We start from the raw sequence: 11,844 nt of genomic DNA, 5'->3' as shown, positions 1-11,844 counted from the left end.
CTTGAGGACCTCTTCACGCACGATGGTGCGAATCAGTTCGCGCAAATCGTCAGGGTGGCTCCTGGCGGTGGCAAACAATTCGGTGACTGCAGCAGCATGCACGGGCCGGTTGTAAGTCGCAGAAAGTTGTTGAAGAACCTTTTCCATCGTCGCGGCCTCGGCAAGGAATGCAGCGACGGTCGATGGTGGGCTGCGCACGAGGCCTGCAAAGAGCTGTTCTTTGACGCCGCGCATGAGTTGGCGCACCTTTTTCTCTTCGGGCATGGCCGGGTCAGCTCGCCGGAAGAGCCGAGTCATATCCTCCACGTACATGGCTACAGACTCATTCGGCATTTGAATGCGAGACTGCAAAGCCCGTTCAGCCCGTTCTCGGCGATCCGTGCTGGTGTAGGTCTCCAGCAGGCGTCGGCGGAACTCATGCCATGATGTTAGCGCATCTTCTCGGTTCTCGTACCACGTACGTGCCCCATCCTCTAGGCTAAAGAAGACGTTTCGAAGCTTGGCTGCGTCGTCCCACTGGTTGAACGAGGCCACGCGTTCAAACTCGACCAGCCAGTCTTCGACGTCTTCGAGCTGACTGCCATGGAATGGTTTGGGCAGTCGCGGATTCTGCAAGGTATAGTAGGCTGCAGCTGGCATAACAGGTCGATGGGTGGGTGCTCTTGCAGACTCCAAAAGCCCGTGTTCGGGAGGGAGGCCTTGGTTTCTCCGGCTAGCACGGTGCACAGGGGTGTCCACCAGCGAAGGACTGGAGCCCAGGGTGTGCGGAGGAGTATTAGACATATACAGGGATCTTACCCAGCGCCTCCACCAGACTGTAACGTACTTGCTGACGAAGGGGGGCTTTATTAGCAGGCACGAAAGGGAAGGCCAGGCAAGCTGGGGCAACAACAGCGACAGACTCCACACGGCGCGAGCCCTACTTCGTCGTCGTCGCCCTACTTCCTATGCGCCACCTGGCAATACTAGGTGGCAATATATATATATATATATATATATATATATATATATATATATATATATATATATATATATATATATATATATATATATATATATATATATATATACGCTTCGTTAAAGGAAACATATTTATTCGACTCGATGTTTCGATTGGAAGACTGATCTTCTTCAGGAGTGATTTTACTTTGTTAATGCATCCCCTTTTATAGTGGTGGGCATAGAACAGGTAAGTTGGAAACACAAAGCACATAGCAAAAGAATACACATAAAAATTATTTGAGGCAGTGCGACCAACACGAAAAAAAGAGAGTGCGAGGAACACTTACTCAGTAAGAAAATACAACGCCCAGATGCGGCCTCTGCTTTAAGCACCACAGGCTTGCTTATTGACAGTCCGTGTCCAGCTCGGAGGTGCTCGACAGGTGCGTGGCCGTGCAGCAACTTTCGTAGAAAAATGCGGGAACTTGTTCCTTCTCCTGGCCGCGAGGACAGGAAAAAAAATAATAAAAAAAATAAATCTGACCCTCAAACAGAGAGAGCAGGCAAGAGAAAAAAAGAAACCAAGAAAACGAAAAGGGCAGGGAAGAAAAAAAGTGAAATAGGAAAAAGAAAAACTTTCAAGCATTGCTTCTTCTTCACACCCAACAATAATGCACCAACGCCCGGTTGAGCGGAAGTATCGGAAGGAATGTAAAAAATGTAAGCTTACATAGTAAAATTAAAAAGTAAAAAAAGAAAAAAAGGAATGGGGCGTTCATGGGACCACAAGGTGAGCAGTCCCGGGGGGGGGGGGGGCGAAGGTAAGGCACAAATGTGGCATGCAGAAGGGGGTGTGACCTCAGACGGCAGGGTTAGTGGTGCTTTGTTTAATTTCATAGGCCTCTGACCTCGGAAGAGAGGTGAGGGTGCCGTAAGTTTCATAAACCGTTTTGCACTGTGTTAAATTTAAAAATAAAATATGACTCTCGTTGCTCGCGCTCTTGACTTTGGCAGCGGTAGCGGCAGCGAAAGGACGTGGTCCAACTTCTTCGCAACTTTATCGCCTTTTTGAAGACCGGCGCTTCCTTTCCTGCACATCGTGTTGCGCCGCCTCGCTATTCTGCACCTCGTTTGGCCACCGGAATCACCAAGATTTCTGCGCACCGCTGCACTTGATTTTGCCACCTGTCATCGCGGTTTTCACCGCCCCCTTGTCGACGGTAGGGCTGTGCCGGAACTTACGACTCGTGGTGTTCTGGAAAAGCCGTTCACTTTGGCAGCGGTAGCGGCAGCGAAAGTACTTGGTCCAACTTGGCAATTTTTTCGCCTTTTTTCAGGTAGACACTGTTTTTCACTTCTTGTGAGCGTTTCTTTCTCTATCCACGGCCTGCCTTCCTGCAGGGCATTTCCTTCGCCTGCATCTCTCTGCAAACTATGTCTGACAGTAATGACGACCCGTGTCTCGTTTGTAACCAAGAGCTCCCTTCGTCTGGCTTTTTGCAATGCATAGAATGCGAAAACGGATACCACACTGGAAAATGCTCAGGTGTTTCAAAAGCGAACTTTAAGGCGGGGAAAGAATCCCTCCAGCAGTGATGGAAGTGTCAAAGTTGCTGCACAGCCGAACGGCGAACTGGAAGGAGTAGGAAAGCCAGTGAGGAGTTCGACATGCGGGCTGTCTTGGCGAACATCAGCTTGAAATTGGAAGCTTTAGCTCCCTTGTCTAAGAAAGTAGATGGAATTGAGTGCTCTATTGTCCTTCTGTCATCCAAATATGATGAAATTCTTAATGCCTTGAAGCGACAAGATGATGATTTGAAGCAACTGGACAAGCGTGTCGAAAAGATCGAGAAGGGTGACACTAAGGATACGGTGAAACTGAAAGCCGCGGTAAATGAACTTGAACGACGAGGAAGACGCCACAGCCTAGAAATCCACGGCCTCTCTAAAACTGAAAATGAGGATCTCATTAGCAAAATCAATGAAGTTGCAAAAGCCATTGAGGTACCTGAACTGACAATTAGTTCTTTAGGTGCTTTGCATAGGCTTCCCTCTAAACAAGGCAAAGTTCCAGCTGTCATCGTTCGGTTTCTTCAACAGGGTGAGCGAGATCTCAGGCTCTCCAAAAGTAAGAAAGTGAAACAAGTCCTTGACCCTGTATATTTTGTTGAAAACCTGACGCAAGCAGACAGGAAACTGCTTTTTGCAGCAAAGAGCTGGGCCAAGGAAAGCGCATATGAGTACGTCTGGTACAAGAATGGGAAAATTCTTGTCCGTAATGCCGACGGGCTCACTGCGCATGTCATAAGAGAGCCAGGTGATCTTGAGGAATTGGAGTAGTGGGCTTTTGTGCGGTACAAGCCTCTGAAATGCATAGCCATGGCTAGTTCATCTACAAACCCGTCAGATCTTAGCTCACTACTTCAGGCAAAAAGACCTTTTCCTTTGACTTTTCTTCATTTAAACATGCAATCTGCACGAAAGAAATATGACGAACTTTGTGTTTTACTTACTGATTTCCGTTTCATATTTAAAGCAATTATGCTTACCGAGACATGGTTTACTGACGATGATGTTTTCACCCTATGCGGATACAACACATTTTTCTTGGACAGAAACGTGAGGAGAGGAGGAGGTGTTTGTCTTCTTTTAAAAGAAGGCATGAGCTACGAATATACAGATGACTTTTCCCAATGCACACCTGCTGTTGAGGCTGTTTGTGTAAAGTGTGGTACTTATCTCTTTACTGTCATGTATAGACCACCTGATGGCAATTTAGAAGAATATTTTGCTTATTTAGATCGCCTTTTCTCGTTTGTCAATGACCACCATTACACGCTCATACTTGGGGGTGACCTCAACATTGACATGTTAACAGAAACCTCAAAAAAGGTTGAATTGTCAACACTTTTGAATTCACATTTCTTAATCAATGCAATATCTGTTCCCACGCGCGTCACTGTTACCAGCGCAACAGTGATTGATCTGTTCATCACCAACGTGTCGGAAGGTGTATTGGCTGCTACAACTAATGCTCCACTGGGCGATCACATGCCAATTTTCCTGGCCGCAGATAGATATAATAATGTCCAACATAAGGTTACTCCGGTTAAAACTGTCCAGGAGATTAATCCACACACACTGAAACTCTTTCGTGAAAAACTCAGTGGAATTTTATTATTGTTTACTGTATTTACAAATACTGCACGCCCTTCTCGGGCCCATGCAGGAGTGGATACAAAGGAGACAATACAGGGGAACAAGTTAGGTACATATCTAATACAAGATAAGAATTCATCATCATAGCGGCATCGTGGTGGTAATGATGCCAATTCAGGGAAACGAAAATAGCGAGTTCAGTACGGAAACAAGTACAGTTACAGAAAATACGAAATCAAAGTCAGCATCATAGCTTTATCACGGTGGCATTACTGATGAATCAATGCTATTGACATGCTCTATGAATGATTCAACTGAGTTGCAGTTCACAGCCGTCGAGGGTAGTTTGTTCCAGCTAGATATAGCCGTTGCAAACAAAATATTTATGAGCATTAATAGGGCTTACGGGTTGATGAAGCGCTTTCTCGTGGTTAGTTCTCGAAGAGTGACGAAATGGTTCTTGGAGGTATGTTTCTCTTCATATGTTCAAATCACCATGATAAAGTAAGAACAGAAATTTTAGTCTTGAAGTTGTTCTACGCTGTGCCAAGCTGTGAAGATCTGCTTTGTGAAGTAGGTTAGATACGCTGGAATGTCTGGGAATGGAAAAACGTTTTCTCCTGTCTTTCAGCCGATAAGGCTTATGACTATTTTCTAGAGACATTTTGTTCCGTCTATGAAAAGCATTTCCCCTGTAAAGAGTTAAGAAATCCCAAACGATCTAGAAAGGCATGGCTAACTCCCAAACTACTCAGCATGATAAAAAAAAAGCAAAAACTGTTTCAAAGGTTCTTGAAAAACAGAAACCAGGATTCACTTAAAGAATTCAGTCGATACAGAAACAGTCTAAATAGTGTCTTGAGACAAGCAAAACGAGACTACTTTCGAAATATTTCAATTTCAATTTCAATTTATTTCGCATGTACACATGGTGAGGGCAGAGAGAAAAAAGCCAGAAATTTTGGCTTGACGTGCCCCTCGGCCCCTACATTGCAGGGCAGCAGGTAACATAAATGTTTTAAACAAATAGCATCTCAAAATGCAAACAATAGTTATCAAAAGTGGTTTTGCGTATTATTAGAAAAATGACAAGGAATGAAGTGTAGAACAAAAAATGGCAACAAAAAAAGGAAACAGAAAAATACACGTCATCGAGCAACAAGAATTCGGTTACTCAAATCAGGTCAACACTATACGGAAACGAAAGAGATAAAGAAGCAGTGAAGGGATAAAGAAGCAATGAATCTATAAAGTGGCACATACATCGTGTATAACTTGGCGGCATGCACGTGAAAGATCAAGTTGTGCAGTTTGAAACTTATTTAGAAGACGGGGCAACGTGTTTGCTAGACTATGTGTACCATATATTGTGCGGCAGGTTGGAATATGCCAGAGTTCGCTGTGTCTGCTAGAATAAACTTGTACATTTAGTGAAAGGTGTGCCGTGTCACGCAAGTAATTCATATTTTGTTTTATGTCCTTCTTGTATCTTTCAGCTAGCCTAACATTATACATTTCAGACACTTTTATGGCATTGAACTGGTGGAATAAATCGCATGTGTTTATATGAGAACCGACATTAAGTACTGCACGCAGAGCCTTCTTCTGTAAAACATAAATCTTATTTTTATTGGTACCTGTAGTTGTTCCCCAAACTAAATGCGCATAGTTCACTTGGGACATAAAGAGCGAATTATATAGGAGACGTTTAACTTTGCATGGAAGTAAGTGACGATGCCGGTTAATGATACCTGTGACACGAGAAAGCTTACTGATGACAGCGTTAACATGATTGTCCCAGCTTAGCTGGCTGTTGAAATGAACCCCTAATATCTTAATATTATATACAACCTCTATCGTTTCCCAACATAGCTTAAGATCGCATGGTAGAAAAGCGTTTTTATTTTTTGGTTTGAACATAATTGCCTTAGTTTTAGTTACATTAATTTTCAACAGATTATTAAGGGACCACTGATGGAGTGTACTTAGTGTCCTATTGGCCTCGTTTATCACATCTTCACATGCGCTTGATGAGAAAAACAGTGAGACGTCATCTGCATACATAACGCACTTCACATGCAGACATTGATTAACGATATCATTGATATATAAGTTAAAAAGAAGCGGTCCAATGATACTTCCCTGAGGTACACCAGCAGGTACTTTTTTTACTGAGGATCGACAGCTATTAATATCAATAAACTGAAAGCGATGTGCAAGATATGACGTAAGAAGCGCGTGAACACCACCCCTGAAACCGTAGTCGAACAGTTTTGTCAAAAGTATGTTGTGGCTGACGTAGTCGAAAGCCTGCGAAAAATCTATAAAAACGCCAAGGGCAAGTTTCTTTTCCTCGAAACACTGTAAGAGGTACTCTTTTTGGCTTAGTAATGCTGTCTCTGTAGATTTATGTTTGATAAAACCAAACTGCGAATCTGTTATTATTTGGTGTTTGTCACAAAAGCATGATATTCGCGTGTGGATAACTTTTTCCAGTCCTTTAGAAAAGATTGGCAGCACGGAAACTGGCCTATAATTTGAAACGCAAAGCTTATCACCTTTCTTATACAAAGCTGTCACTTTAGCAATTTGCATGCGCTGTGGCAACACTCCGTATTCCAAACTTAAATTAAATATATGTGCTAAAATTGGTGCTAGAATATCTAACACATGCTTCACAGGCCGTATCTGCAAATCATCCGCATTGTGGCATCTGCTGTTCTTCATGTTCATGAATGCAGTGAATACTTCGGAAGATGTAGTTGGACTTAGATACATAGAATCGCTACTTTGACTTATGTGGGCGCCATATGGCATGTTTGACTAACTTAGGTATTCTCGCGTGACGAAATATTGATTAAACGTCTCTGCTAGCTCCTGCCCATTTACACTTCGTCCTTGAATAATTACTTCTTGAGGAGGGCTAGTCTGGGGTGTGCGTAAAACAACGTTGTTAATCTGGTTCCATAACTTTCGAGAATCACCCTGGCATGATTCGAATTTGCCGTAGTAATACGAATCCCTAGCACGCCTTAACTTTTTGTTTAGCTTATTTCTGAGGACTTTGTATCTTGCTAATAGATCGGGGTCGCGTGTATTTATGAAGTCTTGGTACATTTTTTCTTTAGATTGTATCTCCTTGAGCAATTGTGACGTCATCCACTCCTTGCGCCCTTTCCGAGGTCTTACGTGTGCCTTGTACGGAAAATGTGCGGTGTAAAGTGCTTTAAATTTATCAAGAAAGCTTTCATAAGTGGCTTCCACGTCTGTCATAGACAGCACGTCAGACCAAGCTACATCTGAAACAGCCTGTCTGAAAGAAGCAAGGTTTTTCTCAGTAATTGCTTGATGAAAGCAAGCACGCGCTGGTTTGTACTTCATACCTGGTTTCACCCCTAGCAATATTGGGAAATGGTCACTAAGGTCATAATGAAAGACAGCGGACACAGCGCTCTTTTCATCAAAATTAGTAATAAAGAGGTCAATGAGTGATTCTGTATGCATAGTAACTCTTGTAGGCGTACCAATTGTGTTAATGCAGCCGTTTGCGGAGAGCAGCAAAATAAAATCTTTTGCTGTGTTGCTATCGGAAAACAGGTTTACATTAAAATCGCCGCCTAGAATGACATAGAAGTTGTTAGAGTTCACAAAATTCAAAAATATGTCAACGAAAGAAAAGAATTCTGCAGTGCGGCCATCAGGAGCCCGGTAACAAACCGCAATAATAGTACGGTCAAAATTTAAGCAAACCATTTCGTAGTCAGAAGTGACACAACAAAATCTTGGCACTAGGTCACAATTTATACACTTTTTTACTGAAGCACAAACACCGCCACCAAGATTTAATGATCTGTTCATGAAGAACGAGTTGTACCCGGGCATATTATTTACTTCTTCATCACAAGAGTACCAGGTTTTCGTAATCATAAACACTTCAAACTTGTCTAGTTTGTTAAACAGATACTCAAGTTCAGCAGTTTTATTCACGGCAGACCGCGCATTCACATGGAGACAACGAAAAGACGTGTTTGTTAATATTTTGTTACATTTTACTTCATTCATCATGACCTGATTGCAAGATTCTGCACCGTCGTATTCGTTGATAAGACTGCGCACGTCTAGATTGATCAACGTTTGCGGCCCCTTGACCGAGTGGCCCGTGGTTCCATGCTGTGCTCTACCTCGCTTTCTTCGTTTTTTGGTTCTAGTTCAACGATGTCGTTGCTATCGTTGTCCCAGGCGAAAAGACAACCATTAATTAGAACTTTATCATACGTCAACCTCACTTTTTCTTTCCTGTCACGATTTTCTTTGGTTCGATTCCACAGCTTTTTCCTCACCTCTCGAACACTTTGTGAAAAATCTTCACTAATCGAATAGGTAGATCCTTTAAGTTTAGAACACTGCTTTAAAATGTTCACTTTATCACGATAGTCTAGTAACCTAAAGATCACCGGTCTATCTTTGCCTTCATTGTCTGACTTTCGTCTACCGAGTCGATGTATTCTTTCAATACCTGATACCGTCACGTTTAGCTTATCTTCAAGAATATCTTTTGTTACTATTGTCTGAAGTTGTTCGTCAGACTCTTCTTCTTGCTCTTTTATGCCAAAAAAAATCAGGTTTGATCGTCGGCTTCTATTCTCTAAATCATCAATTTTTTTGTCATTACTGACAGCTGCTGCTCCAATTCAGTTACTTTTTCTACACATTTCATGACTTTTTCCTGAAGGCTTCCCATCTCTTCCAGCTTCTTCTCAATAACTTTGAGCTTCTGGTTTGTTACATTTTTTCCTTTCTTTATTTCCTGTATGTCTGCCGCAATCAACTTCAATTGCTCCGAAAACGAACTATCTGGTCCGGGGTTCGTCTCGATGTCGCCCCCCAGGAGCAACAAGAATCGCAGTGAAACACACAAACTACACATCAAATCAAGCACGGGCCGTGGGCACGGCAGCAAAAGAAGGCAAACATTGTTGCTACGCAAGCATTTTCCCTAGTGTCTGCTCACCTGGATGAAGAAGAACAAAAGGGTTTGTAGCCCTCATCTTCGTACTGCCGCCGCACCCACTGCCGCGTGCTTCGTGGCACGCCTCTTTTATACAGTCGGGTGTTGCTGATGCCGATGCTCCTGCTGCTTCCGTCGACAAAGCAGTGGCGCCGCTGGGAAGGCTGTGGTAGAAATCTTGGAATACGGCCGGATGACTTGACCTGTTGACGGGATCGATGCAAACAGCCGCAATGTCCGATAAAGATGCGTAGTAGTGCGTCGATGGCTGCCCCGCCAGCAAAGGCAGCAATCCAAGAAAAACCTGGATGAAGAAGACAGAGGGGTTTGTAGCCCTCATCTTGGTACTGCCGCCGCGCCCCGCGGAATAGTCGCGGAATAGCCGCCGCGGAATAGTCGATGTGAAACACATTTGGAGTAAACTCTCTTCAATTTATCCCCCCATAGACCCACGTCTGATACTAAAGAGCTAATAATAAATAATGAGTAGCTAAGTGGCAAAATGCTGGCTGGCAAATTTAACAAACATTTCGCGTCTCTTATTGATAGCAGTTATAATGATAGAGCACTGCGTCACTTAAGGCCACCGTTACAATCATCCATATTTCTTAATCCAACCGACGAGAATGAGGTACAAAATGTGCAGATTAAAAACACAAAGTGCGAGGACATCTGTGGCTTAAAAATGCAACCAGTAAGATTTGTTCTTGACCTGATCACACCATGTATAACCTACATTTGTAACCTTTTTCTAAGCACGGGCGTGTTCCCGCAAAATATGAAGCATGCTAAGGTAATTGTGTTGCATAAAAATGGAGAAAAAAACAACCTTGGCAACTACAGGCCAATTTCAATACTACCAGTGTTTTCAAAGGCACTCGAAAAAATAATTTTACTGAAGATGTCCACATTTTTTCCTGATCAATTGGCGCTACAAGGGACACGGAAACACAAACGGACGAAGCGCATTGATCAGTAGGAAGCCGCCGCTCTTGCATTGTTAGCCACATTTTTTGATTATCACTCGCTGATCACAGTTTCACAACATGGTTTTAGGCAAGGTCTGTCCACAGAAACCGCGTTACTCTGCCAAAAAGAATTAATTTTGCGAAATATAGAGTCCGAAAAGTTAACACTGGGGATTTTCGTTGATTTTTCGAAGGCCTTTGACAGGCTAAACCGTAATACACTCCGAGAAAAGCTTTTCTCTTAAGGTGTTCGCGGCGTTGCCGCCGAATTAATAAGTAGCTGTTTGAGGGATTGATTCCAGTCTGTCTGTGTAAATCAACAACTATCGAGCTCGGAGATGCTTAAATGTGGTGTGCCTCAAGGCAGTATTTTAGGGCCTCTGCTTTTTATTATTTACATAAACGACATTGTAAACATTATTGACTCAGCCAAATACGTAATGTACGCAGATGACACTAGCCTTTTTTTTACTGGAACCGATGCAGACCTTGAAGTTTCAAGTTTGTTTTATTTACATCATAGATGTGGCTAGGTCCGGGTAAAAAGTGATCGCAGATCACTTGAGGGACCCCCGGACCCCCCTTTACATGGCATACAGCAACAAACATCAGAAGATCGGTCAAACGCTAGAGACAAAACTTTTTATACAGACAAAGTTATACATACAAAATATTTCATACATCATAAAAAAAAGAATATACTTAACAACGTTTTGTTGCTTACTTAAAGGTAGCTTTAATTTCTCGCAAGCTGCTTTTGGAAATGTCGATATTCATGGACTGTAATTGGTTTAATAAGTATGGCATATTGTATCGTAGCATCTGATTGCCGTAGTTGGTGCGACAAAAAGGAATAGACAATTTTTCTGTAATGCGCAGGGTATAAGCCGGTACAGTTTGAGTGAGGCAGGTCAAGTCTAGAAACGCTCGATTATTATATTGTAGAGATTTCTTGTATCTGGTTGCTAAGTGACGACCTTGTGAAAGGAGCAAATCAAACACTTAGCAAATTATATTTATGGTCACTTCAAAATTCATTACTAATCAATAATGCCAAAACCAAAGCGGTCCTTTTCCGTGCCAAATTAACGTCATGTAATACTTTCACTGCCTTGCGTATAAATGACTCTGTTAACGAATTTTCTTCCACTGTTAAATCACTTGGGATTTTTTTCCATGAGTTCATGCTGTGGGACCATCATACTGATTTCCTGCGCACTAAACTTTCTCGGGTGTTAGGTATGCTTAGAAAATGTCGACATTTGCTTCCACCGCATCTCATGCGCACTTGTTGACTCGCAGCTGCGTTACTGCCATTTAGTTTGGCGAAACAGCACAAAAATACCTCTTCAAAAGCTAGTCATTATGCAGAAGAATGCCCTACGCGCAGTTGCAAATCAGTCTTATCGTGCCCACACTCATTCAGTTTTCGCAAAATATCAGGTAATTCAAGTTAGTATGCTCTATGTGTACAAGCTACTGGTAACTCTCAAATCAGAGATGCATAAAAGGCGCAAAACGCTGCTTAAAATAGCAAAATTAAGAGAAAACACCTCGTCTCGCCCGACTCGATATCCAGAAATTTGGTTCGTACCGACACCTCGCACAAATTACCGCATGCAGATGATTTGTTCCAGTATTCCACAAGCACTAAATAAACTGCACCTCACTGCAGAAAAACTACGTACATTACAAAAAAAAAAAAGAGTTGTTCGCTCTCATCGCTTCAGGCAACTGCGAATGATGTTTTTCTTTGAGTGTATCATT

At 42.6% G+C, this 11,844-nt stretch overlaps 1 pseudogene; it reads right to left on the bottom strand.

Moving 5' to 3' along the window:
- Nucleotides 1-7,970: 7,970 nt before the first annotated feature.
- On the bottom strand, nt 7,971-9,449 carry LOC149327717 (uncharacterized; annotated as a pseudogene).
- Between the last annotated feature and the right edge of the window lie 2,395 nt (nt 9,450-11,844).

Source organism: Amblyomma mixtum, chromosome 10 (genome assembly GCF_055824585.1).
Source record: "Amblyomma mixtum isolate Tamu chromosome 10, ASM5582458v1, whole genome shotgun sequence".
In the NCBI taxonomy this organism is placed as follows: domain Eukaryota; kingdom Metazoa; phylum Arthropoda; class Arachnida; order Ixodida; family Ixodidae; genus Amblyomma; species Amblyomma mixtum.
The sequence above is the reverse complement of the archived record's forward strand: the minus strand, read 5'-3'. Positions and strand labels throughout refer to the sequence as shown.